This window comes from Rutidosis leptorrhynchoides, chromosome 6 (assembly GCF_046630445.1).
Source record: "Rutidosis leptorrhynchoides isolate AG116_Rl617_1_P2 chromosome 6, CSIRO_AGI_Rlap_v1, whole genome shotgun sequence".
Lineage (NCBI taxonomy): Eukaryota > Viridiplantae > Streptophyta > Magnoliopsida > Asterales > Asteraceae > Rutidosis > Rutidosis leptorrhynchoides.
The window spans coordinates 352871608-352886930 of NC_092338.1; positions in this window are offsets into that span (position 1 = coordinate 352871608).

Here is a 15323-nt window from a genome sequence, read left to right on the forward strand (position 1 = left end):
GAGTATTTATCGCGTAGTGTTACACGGACAGAATTTCGACTTCAAAAACCCGTAAAATAACCTTTACATAACCCGAACTAATCTAATATAAAACTACCCTATACTATATATATTATATATATATTTATTTATTTATTTATTACAGAGTATTATTATTATTATTATGTTTTTTTATCGAACGAATGCATGGCCTTTTATAGGCGTTTTGATTTCTGACAGCTCCGCGAGTCGTGGAGTTTTTGGCCTTCAAACTTCGCGAGTCGTGGAGTTTGAAAATCCAGCTCAGGATCCTTTGTCTCATAGCTTGTCGACATGATTATATATATATTTATAATATATAAATAATTTATATAATTATTTATATATTATATTTTATTCTTGTGCATAGTTGACTCATAATTTTTGGTCCATTGCGTCGGGCGTTGATAGTTGACTCATGTCCCGGTTCCGGATTTTCGAACGTCCTTGCGTACAATTTAATATCTTGTACTTTGCGTTTTGTAACTTGTACTCTTGTCATTTTGAGACGTTTCTCATCAATAAATTGAACCTTTTGAATTGTATTTTGTACATTTGAGATTTTTGGACGTTTGTGTCTTCAAATCTTCATTTTCGCCTTTTGTCTTCGCACTTATTTATTTAAACAATTACAATGAAAATATAATACAATTACATATGAAAACCTATTATTTAGGAGGGATATTGCTATAAAATATATGTTCCTTTTTAGCCTTATCAAATATCCCCACACTTGAGCGTTGCTTGTCCTCAAGCAATACAGAACTTGAAATAAAAACATACATGAATCACTTTTTTATTCATCACACTTTGTACATTAGTGATTTTGATATGGTGGTATAAACAATGATAGTAACGATAGAACCATGGTTAAAGGTGGGTGTGTCATCCACAATTGCCTCGGGTTTAGGTCAACGACACTTGCAATCAAATAGCCGATTTACTTTCGGTTTCCAAAGCAAAGTGCACATTTGAAAGGCGGTTTACAGTCCCACATGACTATGAAAATTTAGATCCTTTAGGAAATTGGATCTTTATGAAAACATTTGATCTTTTGAAAATTCAATCTAGCTTTTACCCTAGACAAGTTTTCCGGAATAACCCTTCACCGGTGTTTGCAAAATATTTTTGTGGGTTGTGTGAGTTTCAGATTTGAAAATTTTAGCTCAACACTTGTGGTTTTGTGTTACCCATTTGCTAACCTTGTATTAGGAAAGCAACACGTCCAGTTTACTTGTCCCGTATATTACCTTTCGGCAAACTACCGTCCGGTTGTAAAGGAAAGCGATGTACAAGAAACTGTTAAGGCAATGTCTAATGACATGCATTTGATTATGGTCTATAAATGTGTCGGATGCTATTACTATCCTTTGTAGGAGCAATAGTAAAGATCATCCTATGATTTTTCGGTCTGGCACAAGGTCCTGTCTTCGACCATGCTATGCAACCACCGTTCTTACGGTTGACACCCGATTTGGTTCAGGTGACCTAATGAATTTCAATGAATTCTCAGGATTTTACATTCAACGGTAATGAACGCATTGAAAATGGGTTTTCAAAAAACAAATCGGTTTATAATTTTGATCAAAATATTTTCTCGTCCAAGCTCGAGTTTAGATATCATTGAATTTCATCAGTTTGAATTCTCAATCTTTAAGGTCAATCTCAAGGATTGAGTAATATCAGTCTTAAAAGCTGATTTTTAATCTTTAAGGAGATTATCCTTTCTGGGGATCTGATTCATTAGTCTTATCAAGCTAATTTGCACGGCGTTTCCCCCATTGTACGAGATAAATCCTTCTCATGGTTAGGATAAATCTGACCACCTGGTGACCCTGTTTGATGCTGAGGTCCGTGGATTTCCTGCTGATTTTAGAGATGACTTTTCTAGATTTTTCGTCAACCTACAGCTGGTCTGGACGACAACTTCTTGACCTAAATCAAGAAGCGCGTGTCTTTTTCGGAAGACTTTACTTCCTTTTAATGATGGAATTGATTCATCGTGTAGATCCATCTTTTCTTTCAAATATATTACAGTAAATCGGGTAAAACTGATTAAAATCGTCCAAAACAAAAGTACCTGCAATAACTTTAAAGAAACATGTGATAGATAGTTTTTAATTGAATAACTTGGTACATTCTCCCCACACTTAGTTTCTTTCTTTGCCTTTTTATTCTCCTTTATTCCATTTTAAATGAATTCAATCGTTTTAGGGTGTTTCTCAATTTATGTCCTTTCCGAGGTAATGATAATTTCGGCATTAACACCTAGTTTTATCGTTCTTAAATATGTATAAACATGATTTTGAATTCATTTAGTTTAAAATTTTTCAAATTTTCATAAAATTTGGCAAATAAGCCAAGTATAAACCCGATAGAATTTATAACCCTTCCCCACACTTGAGATCATGCAATGCCCTCATTTGCATGAAATCGGACTATAATTATAAATTCATGAGGGTGATTAGTGTAGAAAGTAGTTAAAGATACCATAAAATTGCAGGATGATAGATGGTGCACCTCATCGTTCATTCCTTCTTGTTTTATCACACATGTTTTTCTTCAAAAACGGCTGCTTTTCTGAACTGTTTACTAATATTTGAAAATACGTCTTTTACCCTAACTCATCATGCATTTTTATTAACGAGTTATGCACTAACCCGAACCCCTAATTTAACGTTAAGTGGGGTTAGACTTCCCCACACTTAGCTGACGACATGTGAAGTCGGTAGAATAAGTTCCACGAATTAGAATAGTGAGCCAGTTATTTACATCTTGGGTGGTATAAAATATATAAATGGGTTTAAAGTTTAGACTCGCCCGATTGTCACTACTTAATTCTTTTTTAAGTGTAGCTTTTAGTAAATGGATATATCTCTTTTCTGGTTCTTGGTCAAATGGATCGATATACACCGACATATATATTATAGGGTGGACAATTCCTAACATTTCCTTCCTTTTATTCTCGGGATTAAAGGTTTCACCTCTATTACCCAATTGGGTGAAATTTGAGGTGTCAATATCTATTACAGCTTGTAGTTCATCTTTGGTAGATGACTTGTCTATTGAGAATATTGAGTTGGAAGGTTGTGGGATATACCTAAACCTTGCTACAACACTATAGGCAGTGTACCTAATCGTAGAGTAGTATAGTTTTTAGTAAGTCCGGTTCGTTCCACAGGGAGCTGGCTTATTTCACACTATATTTTAAACAATTATATTCGTACAAAATATATTATATTAATAATATATAAAAGGGGGTTTTACCGTTTAATGACCGGTTTGTCGATTTTATATTTTAAGCGAAGCGTAAAGTAAATGACGATATTTAACTAACAATATAAAATAAATAACAATAATTAAAATGACAATAAATAAAAGTACGAGGAAAAATGAAATAAAATATATTATGCGTATTTAAACTTCCGTAATCATGATGTTTGACGTGTTGATTTTAGTTTTATGCCCATGGGTTAATTGTCCTTTGTCCTGGATTATTTAATATGTCCGTCTGGTTTTTGTCCATAACAGTCCATCGGTCATAAATTTAAAGTGCGAGTGTCCTCGTCAAATTATCCTTATACCCGAAGTCAAATATTCCAACTAATTGGGGACTTAAACTGTAACAAGGTTTTAACACTTTGTTTAATAATTACACCAGGTTATCGACTGCGTGTAACCCATGGTTTTAATACTTTGTTATCAATTATGCCAAGTGTCCTTGTACATAATTTCACCCCTGTTTTAATAATTCTATAGACTATTAATCCATTCCCGTATCCGGTTAAATGAACGATTATTCGTACATATAAATATCCCGCCCATCGTGTCCGATCGAGTGTATGTGGTTATTTATAGGTACGTCCAATTGTAAATCTTTATATTAAAATTAACAAACTATCATTTAGTTAAACAAATATAAAGCCCATTAATAGCCCATAGTCTAATTTCCACAAGTGTCGTTCTTTTGTCCAAACCCCAATTATGGTACAAAGCCCAATTACCCCGTCTTTAATATTTAGTCCAACATCATGATTACTTTGGTTCAAATAAGCATAATAATAACTTAAGTACGAGACATTAATTTAAAAAGGAGAACATAACTTACATTGAGTATTTATCGCCTAGTGTTACACGGACAGAATTTCGACTTCAAAAACCCGTAAAAATAACTTTTACATAACCCGAACTAATCTAATATAAAACTACCCTATACTATATATATTATATATATATTTATTTATTTATTTATTACAGAGTATTATTATTATTATTTATTATATATAAACTCGGCAGAATGCATGGCCTTTTATAGGCGTTTTGATTTCTGACAGCTCCGCGAGTCGTGGAGTTTTTGGCCTTCAAACTTCGCGAGTCGTGGAGTTTGAAAATCCAGCTCAGGATCCTTTGTCTCATAGCTTGTCGACATGATTATATATATATATTTATAATATATAAATAATTTATATAATTATTTATATATTATATTTTATTCTTATGCATAGTTGACTCATAATTTTTGATCCATTGCGTCGGGCGTTGATAGTTGACTCATGTCCCGGTTCCGGATTTTCGAACGTCCTTGCGTACAATTTAATATCTTCTACTTTACGTTTTGTAACTTGTACTCTTGTCATTTTTAGACGTTTTTCATCAATAAATTGAACCTTTTGAATTGTATCTTGAACATTTGAGCTTTTTGGACGTTTGTGTCTTCAAATCTTCGTTTTCGCCTTTTGTCTTCGCACTTATTTATTTAAACAATTACAATGAAAATATAATACAATTACATATGAAAACCTATTATTTAGGAGGGATATTGCTATGAAATATATGTTCCTTTTTAGCCTTATCATGTAGTTTGGATTAAAACTATCATTTTAAGTGGGTCGAACTTGTATTACATTTGATTAATGGCCTTCGTGCCTTTGTAAACATTAAACTTGTGATATTGTTAAATGGGTTGTAAGTAACCGTTTAATTGGGCGCAAATGTTTATTTATTTTTAAAAAAAAAATTACTCGTGTTAAATACGGGTTGAGTTGTTTCAATGAAATTGAATGAAAATGGTTATTTTGTGGTGAACGGATACGTATATCGGTGGATGTAAGTAAGATAGTAAATGACTATTGAATCAGATTCGAAGAATGTATAGTGTAATTTATTAATGTGAAATCTAAATATTTCTCGGGTATTACCTACCAGTTAAAATATTTTCACCATTAACAGTTTGTACAAAAGAACTTTTTATTACAATCCTTATGAAAATATGTATACATATATATTTTCTTCAGATGTAATCATGAATTTAATGAGTAGATATAATATTAACTCATTTGATTTACCGTTAGAACTAGAATACATAATCTCTAAAACATTAGAGATTACATAATCATCATGAAGAACAAAGATAAATGACGTAGAACGATACGTAGAACGATGATTATGCTTGAGGTACAGAATGAGATATTGAGGTGTGTGATGTTGAAACTTGGGTTGTTGGTGGTACTGTTGGTGCCAGTGATGTTGCTGAAGCTGGTACGTTTTGCACCATGTTTTCCAAATTAATTACTCGAGCGCGAAGTTCGTTGACTTCTTTTATTATTCCGGGATGATTGGCGGTCGGAACGAGCGGATGAATAAGGTTTAGAATTGTGAATAGAATACAATCGTGTCGAGATACTCTAAAAATGAAAGAGAAAATGGTATTTAGAAACAGGTTCGCCAGTAAGTGCTTCAGGTTCTTCACCAAGAGGTGAATTTGGTTGGTGAAAGTGATCGACTGTAGTGACCCGAACTTTTTCATGTTTATATATATTAAATGAAATTGTTATTTACATGATTAAGTGTTTCCAATATGTTAAGCAATCAAACTTGTTAAGACTTGATTAATAGAAATAGGTTTCATATAAACAATTGACCACCCAAGTTGACCGGTGATTCACGAACGTTAAAACTTGTAAAAACTATATGATGACATATATATGATTATATATATAGTTATCATGATATTACGATAAGTAATATCTTATTAGGTATTTTAACAATGAGTTATATACATAAAATTGAGTTTATTGAATTAAGAAACTCGAAACGGTATATATAACGATTATCGTTATAACAACGTCTTACTAAATACATATGAATCATATTAAGATATTGATACACTATGTTTAATCATAATAAATGATAAGTAAACATGTCATTAAGTGTATTAACAATGAACTACATATGTAAAAACAAGACTACTAACTTAATGATTTCGAAACGAGACATATATGTAACGATTATCGTTGTAACAACATTTAACTGTATATATATCATACTAAGATACATTAATATATCATAATATCATGATAATGTAATAATTTAACATCTCATTAGATATAATAAACATTGGGTTAACAACATTTAACATGATCGTTAAATTAAAGGTTTCAAATCAACATTTACATGTAACGACTAACGATGACTTAACGACTCAGCTAAAATGTATATACATGTAGTGTTTTAATATGTATTCATACACTTTTGAAAGACTTCAAGACACTTATCAAAATACTTTTAGTTAACAAAAATGCTTACAATTACACCCTCGTTCAGTTTCATCAACAATTCTACTCGTATGCACCCGTATTCGTACTCGTACAATACACAGCTTTTAGATGTATGTACTATTGGTATATACACTCCAATGATCAGCTCTTAGCAGCTCATGTGAGTCACCTAACACATGTGGGAACCATCATTTGGCAACTAGCATGAAATATCTCATAAAATTACAAAAATATTAGTAATCATTCATGACTTATTTACATGTAAACAAAATTACACATCCTTTATATCTAATCCATATACCAACGACCAAAAATACCTACAAACACTTTCATTCTTCAATTTTCTTCATCTAATTGATCTCTCTCAAGTTCTATCTTCAAGTTCTAAGTGTTCTTCATAAATTCTATAAGTTCTAGTTTCATAAAATCAAGAATACTTCCAAGTTTGCTAGCTTACTTCCAATCTTGTAAAGTGATCATCCAACCTCAAGAAATCTTTGTTATTTACAGTAGGTTATCTTTCTAATTCAAGGTAATACTCAAATTCAAACTTTGGTTCAATTTCTATAACTATAACAATCTTATTTCGAGTGGAAATCTTACTTGAACTTGTTTTCGTGTTATGATTCTGCTTCAAGAACTTTCAAGTCATCCAAGGATCCTTTGAAGCTAGATCAATTTGTCTCTTTTCCAGTAGGTTTATTCACAAAACTTGAGGTAGTAATGATGTTCATAACATCATTCAATTCATACATATAAAGCTATCTTATTCGAAGGTTTAAACTTGAAATCACTAGAACATAGTTTAGTTAATTCTAAACTTGTTCACAAACAAAAGTTAATCCTTCTAACTTGACTTTTAAAATCAACTAAACACATGTTCTATATCTATATGATATGCTAACTTAATGATTTAAAACCTGGAAACACGAAAAACACCGTAAAACCGGACATACGCCGTCGTAGTAACACCGCAGGCTGTTTTGGGTTTGATAATTAAAAACTATGATAAACTTTGATTTAAAAGTTGTTCTTCTGGGAAAATGATTTTTCTTATGAACATTAAACTATATCCAAAAATCATGGTTAAACTCAAAGTGGAAGTATGTTTTTCAAAATGGTCATCAAGACGTCGTTCTTTCGACTGAAATGACTACCTCTTACAAAAACGACTTGTAACTTATATTTCTGACTATAAACCTATACTTTTTCTGTTTATATTCATAAAATAGAGTTCAATATGAAACCATAGCAATTTTATTCACTCAAAACGGATTTAAAACGAAGAAGTTATGGGTAAAACAAGATTGGATATTTTTTTATTGTTGTAGCTACGGGAAATATTGTAACAATTCTATACAAATCATATCCTAGCTAACTTATATTGTACTATACATATATTCTAATATATTATGTAATCTTGGGATACCATAGACACGTATGCAAATGTTTTGACATATCATATCGACCCATGTATACATATTATTTAGAACAACCATAGACACTCTATATACAGTAATGTTGGAGTTAGCTATACAGGGTTGAAGTTGATTCCAAAAATATATATACTTTGAGTTGTGATCTAGCCTGAGACGTATATACACTGGGTCATGGATTGATTCAAGATAATATATATCGATTTATTTCTGTACATTTAATTGTGGACAACTAGTTGTAGGTTACTAACGAGGACAGCTGACTTAATAAACTTAAAACATTAAAACGTATTAAAAATGTTGTAAATATATTTTGAACATACTTTGATATATATGTACATATTTGTTATAGGTTCGTGAATCGACCAGTGGCCAAGTTTTACTTCCCGACGAAGTAAAAATCTGTGAAAGTGAGTTATAGTCCCACTTTTAAAATCTAATATTTTGGGATGAGAATACATGCAGTTTTATAAATGTTTTACGAAATAGACACAAGTAAATGAAACTACATTATACGAAGCCGAATATGCCCCTTTTGCTTGGTAACCTAAGAATTAGTAAACTGATCTACTAATTGACGCGAATCCGAAAGATAGATCTATTGGGCCTAACGAACCCCATCCAAAGTACTGGATGCTTTAGTACTTCGATGTTGTTTTTATCATGTCCGAAGGATTTCCCGGAATGATAGGAGATATTCTTATATGCATCTTGTTAATGTCGGTTACCAGGTGTTCACCATATGAATGATTTTTATCTCTATGTATGGGATGTATATTGAAATATGAAATCTTGTGGTCTATTATTATGATTTGATAATATATAGGTTAAACCTATAACTCACCAACATTTTTGTTGACATTTTAAGCATGTTTATTCTCAGGTGATTATTAAGAGCTTCCGCTGTTGCATACTAAAATAAGGACAAGATTTGGAGTCCATGCTTGTATGATATTATGTAAAAACTGCATTCAAGAAATTTATTTTTGATGTAATATATTCTTATTGTAAACCATTATGTAATGCTCGTGTGTAAACGGTATATTTTAAATTATCATAATTTGATAATCTACGTAATGCTTTTTAAACCTTTATAGGTAAAATAAAGGTTATGGTTGTTTTAAAAATAAATGCAGTCTTTGAAAAACATCTCATATAGAGGTCAAAACCTCGCGACGAAATCAATTAATATGGAACGTTTATAATCAATATGAACGGGACATTTCATCGCCTTCTTCGCGTCTCCATTGATTAAGTCAACAACGAACCTATCAGATGAATTGGGGATGGCTGATTGGTTGATTCATTCTGGTGACGCTGCTTCCGGAGCTTAGGTGAACATCCATGTCAGAATAGCTGTCGGATTCCGAAGAACTTGAACTAGTGGCGAGTTCCATTTCGTACGATTGAGTAAAGGGTTTTTCGGTATGAAATGATTTTCGGCTATCGGATGGTATTCTAATTATATAGAATATCTATATATATGGAACAAAAGATTTCGTAGAATAAGGAGGAATTTATGGAATATGTTAGGCAAAGTTTACAGTAATAGATACGCTAAGATATGAATTTTGTCTATACACTATTCATGCAATCAATGCAGTAAGATGTGTCTAGACTAAGAATGATAAGCAAATGATTCCCTAAGAATGATAAGCAGGTAATTTTTGACACGAAATGATAAGCAAAACTTTTGACATGCAGACACGGTCGAAGTCCAGACTCACTAATGCATCTAAACAACTATCAGTTTAACACACTAATGCAAGACCTAGTTCGCTAAGACCACCGCTCTGATACCAACTATAATGACCCGTCCTAATCCATCTGGACGAATACATTACATTTGGTTACATCGCGAGGTACTTGACCTCTATATGATACATTTTACAAACATTGCATTCGTTTTGAAAAGACAAACTTTCGTTACATCGAAAGTTGACGATATGCATACCGTTTCATAATACATCCAACTATAATTGAATTAATAATAATCTTGATGAACTCAACAACTCGAATGCAACGTCTTTTGAAATATGTCATGAATGACTCCAAGTAATATCTCTAAAATGAGCAAATGCACAGCGGAAGATTTCTTTCATACCTGAGAATAAACATGCTTTAAAATGTCAACCAAAAGGTTGGTGAGTTCATTAGTTTATCATAAATAATCATTTCCAATAGTATAATAGACCACAAGATACTCATATTTAGAAAACAATCTGTGCAGATCTACTCCTGCTGTAAAATCATTCATATGAAGAACACCAGAACCTTTCAAACAACTCACTAACGGTAGCTAATGTGTGCGTGCAATGCAAAATCATCTCACCATGGTACTTAATACAATATAATTTTACAACGGGAGCTAATGCGTGTGTGCAATGCAAAATCATCTCTCCGAGGATAGCTAAAACGGGAGTTAATGCGTGAGTGCAATGACAAAATCATCTCTCCGTTACTAACTACAAAATCGAATACAATACAATACAATACATCGGGAGCTAATGCGTGCGTGCAATGCAAAATCATCTCGCCGATGGTAGCCAAAACGGGAGCTAATGCGTGCGTGCAATGCAAAATCATCTCTCCGTTACTAACTACAAAATCGAACCATTTCGGGAGCTAATGCGTGCGTGCAATGACGAAATCATCTCACCGATATTCGATAATACAATCTTTATAGAAATCGAACCTCTGAATCCAAATAATTCTATCATAGAATGTAGTTTCGAATATTTGTGTCTATTTCGTCAAACGTTTATAAAAGCAATTCATGTATTCTCAGTTCAAAAATATATCTCAAAGCATTTAGTAAAACAGTTATAAAAACAGCGCATGTATTCTCAGTCCCAAAAATGTAAAGAGTAAGAGGGAGCAAATGAAACTCACGATACAATATTTTGTAGTAAAAATATTCATACAACGATACTGAACAATGCAGGGTTGGCTTTGGATTCACGAACTTATATCATTTATATATATATTAAAACATATACTTGTAATCGAACAAATATATATTATTATTAGTGATTTAACTTTTATATTATTAACTTATATATTTTTCATTATTTCATTAAATGTATTCTTTTTGTATATAAAAAGCATTAATATAGTTAAGTTATGTATGTTAAATATATTTTTATATATATATTATTTGTTTGTTGAAACTAGTAATTGTAATAATACTGAATTAATATTTGAAATGGTAATACTTAATATTACTAATAATAATGTTAATAATCTTAGTGATAAATATAATGGTATAATAATAACTATAAAAATATTAATCTTTACTGTTAATGATAGTTTTAATAATAAATCTTATAATAATGATAATTATAGTAGTTTTTAATAAAATGAAAAATTTAGTAATGAAGGTAATAATCATTTTGATAATAATACTTAATACTTAATAATAATAATAATAATAATAATAATAATAATAATAATAATAATAATAATAATAATAATAATAATAATAATAATAATAATAATAATAATAATAATTTTAACCATTTTATTACTAATAATGATATTAATAATAATACTTATGTTTATAATAAAAATTCTAATATTTATAATGATACTAGTATTAATATCAATCAATATGATAATGAATTTTATTATGTTCATAATAATAATAATCGTAATCATAATAATGATATTAATACTAAAATTAAAAAAATAATAATAATAGCATTAGTAATTAGTAACACTTATAATAATGATAATAATAACTTTAATACTTATAACTATGATAATATTAATAGTTATAACTATACTATTTAATAATATCAACCATAATATTAACAATATTAATAATAATACTCATAATAATAATAATAATAATAATAATAATAATAATAATAATAATAATAATAATAATAATAATAATAATAATAATAATAATAATAATAATAATAATAATAATAATAATTTTTAAAATTATAAAAACTACCTTAGGAGCCAATTTTAAAAATATTGCACTGAGCCGGGCTCGAACCCTTGACCACTCGCTCACCCGACACAACACCATGCCACTCCTCCGTTTCCTTATTTCTGATTTAATTCCTAATTATAATTATATAACCCATCGTCCACTGTTTCTTCTTCTTCCTCAATTATACTTCGACCAGAGAACCAATTTAATGGACATCACGACTAATTTATGGATTGGGTTGGGACAGGAACAACGTAATGGTGATTACCAGACACGAAAAGAAAAAAAAATAAAAAATAAAAGATTTGAAGAACAGTCGCTGTATTCGAAAAAATAAAAATAAAAACTCAAATCGTGATTTTTAATTTACGACAGTTTTAGATTGAAATTACAAAATGAAAGTGATAGTAAATCGTTCCTAGACTCTTCGGAACCCATCAATTGCTCCAGAAATAACATATAAATCGTGAATTCGAAGGAAGAAGAAATAGTTGACTTTTTTGTTTGAACTTTGACTTTGAAATTCGACTTCGTTTGAAAAAATTGAAGGCTGAGGTTTCACAGATAGTTTGACTAAACGATTCCTAATACTTCTACATTTATAGATTTTGCAAATTCTTTTGAAATCGAGCTTTTGGTTAAAAGCTATGAAAAACAGAGTTACGAACTTATAATAAGTTTTTCTGTTTTTAAAAAAATTTGAATAACAGCAAATGTAATTGAATAATTGATACAAGATAAAGGAAATGATAAGTTGAATGATTCGTTAACAATTGAGCTGATTGATTTATATAAGAATTGTAGTAGACATGAGGAATCAATTAGAAACAGAAGAAGCAGAAAAAAAATACAAAAGTTGAAAGTGAAGTTAAACTAATTTTGTATCTGTTAGGAATCAATTATGGTCATGTAATCCAGTTTAGAGACATGAGTATATGATTCGATCGTGATATATACAATTCGTACGATTTTCTGTTTTATAGTTTATATTCAATTAATATTAATAATTAAATAATATATTAATAATAATAATTCTAATAATTTTAATAATAATTTCATTAACAACAATAATAATAATAATAACAAATAATTAATAATAATACTGATAATAATAATTATTAATAATAATGTTCATAGTAATATTAATAATAATAATATTGATAATGTTATTAATAATAAAAATACTAATAATAATAATAATAATAATAATAATAATAATAATAATAATAGGATTAATAACAATATTAATAGTAATAATATCGAAATAATACTTAATAATAATAAATATAATGATAAGAGTAATAAAATAATGATAATAATAATTTTGAAATAAAAATGAATATTTTTAGTAAATATACTAATTATAATTATAATAATAACTAAAATTATAGTTTTACTCATTCTTATAATAATATTTATATTTAACATATTTATTTTGATAATCATAACCTTCTAATTATAATTTTAACAATAAAAATAATAATAACAATAATAATATTAATAATACCGATATAAATACTAACATTAATATACATAATAATAATAATAATTAATGTAATAATAATATAACAACTATATTATAACTTTTAATTAAATTTAATATATTAGTATCACACATTAATATTTATGTAATATTCAATAGCTATATATATATATATATATATATATATATATATATATATATATATATATATATATATAACAACATCATTATCTTATATACTATTTTACATTTCTAATTTAAACCATTAATTTGTATTTTTATCATTTCAAATTATTATATATATATTTATTTATTTTATATATATATATATATATATATATATATATATATATATATATATATATTGTAACACCCCGTTTTCTCGTGCGTGTTTAAAGGTACAAACTTAATTATTAGCACGCTTATAACGTGTTCGTTTATGTGATTAAATGAGCCAAAGTGTTAGTTTATGAGTTAGTGCATATATGTGTGTGTATATATATATTTATGAATGCGTGCGCGAGCGTGTATATGTATGTGTCGCGATGGCGTTGAGTCGTGTGAGACTTAAGGTTGAAGCTTAGTTGTGCATAGGAAGAGTGAATGAGGTGTGCTAGTTGTTTGAACCATCGATTTGTGTTAAATTGTCGAAGTGACCAGGCCTAGGCAAACGCCGCGCCGCGACGGGCGGGACCGCGCCGCGACAAATAAAGCGAACCTGGATCAGAAAGCATGTTAAGAGGGGTCGTTTTTCCTTTGATACGTCGCGCCGTGACAAACGAGCCGCTCCGCGGCAGATCTGCTGGCCTGACTCCTTTTTCTGCTCGATTTAAAAAGGGTTTTAGGGGTAGTTTGGTCTTTTTGCGTGTAGATCTGATGGGAGCCTTTAATACCAACCACTTATCCTCTATTACTCATTTCTTTTCCTTTTTCTTTCACAATTTCCTCCCAAAACATAAAACCCACTTAGATTAAACTTAAGATTTGGAGGTGAAGATTTGTGAATCAATCCTAGGAGCAAGAATTAAAGTTGTTCTCCTTGTAATTAGATACAAGTGGATAGTTTTTGTAAGTCTCAACTCTATGTTTTGAATTTTAATTGGTTTATGCTAGGGTTTGTTCATTTGGAACTTTTATGACCCATTTGAGGGTTAAATGGGTGGATTTTGAGTTAGATTGTTGAAAGAAAACCCTAACAACCATAATCTAGGGTTTGGTCTAATGAAATGGGGTTTGTAAGTGTTAATGGTGTTGTAAGCATTAAAACACTTGTTAAAATGCGGATGAAATTGTAATTAGGTCATGTTTGACAAAGTTGGAAGTGTAAGTGTTAAAATGGGTCAAAAGGGGTGATGTTGACCTAGTTTGGAGGAAATAGGTATGAATTACCCTAGGTTGTGCTAGTTAATGTTAGTAGACTTTAAATCATTAGCTTTGGCGACTTAATATGAGTCTTGGCATTTAAGGACGGTTTTGGGTGTGGTTGAGTCATTTAATGCGAATTGGGCCATTAAATGCTCAAAGTGTAAGTAATGTGGTAAATGCCATTAGTTGTGTATTGAATGTGTACCTATGTATTAGGTACTTTGCTCGAGGTATACGGAAGCATTTAAATCACCACCGAAGTGTTAAGGTGAGTGGAATAATTATATATGCATGTATATGATTTATTTGCTTGTAAGGTATGGGTTAAAGTTCGATGTTGACGATACCATACCCTAGAGTATATTATGTTGTGGATGAGGGTTTAAAGTTCGTTGTTGACGATACCTCATACGTATGGACTTAAAGTTCGATGTTGACGATGCCATACGATTATTATAGTGACGTTGATGAGGGTTTAAAGTTCGTTGTTGACGATACCTCATATGTGGGTTTAAAGTTCA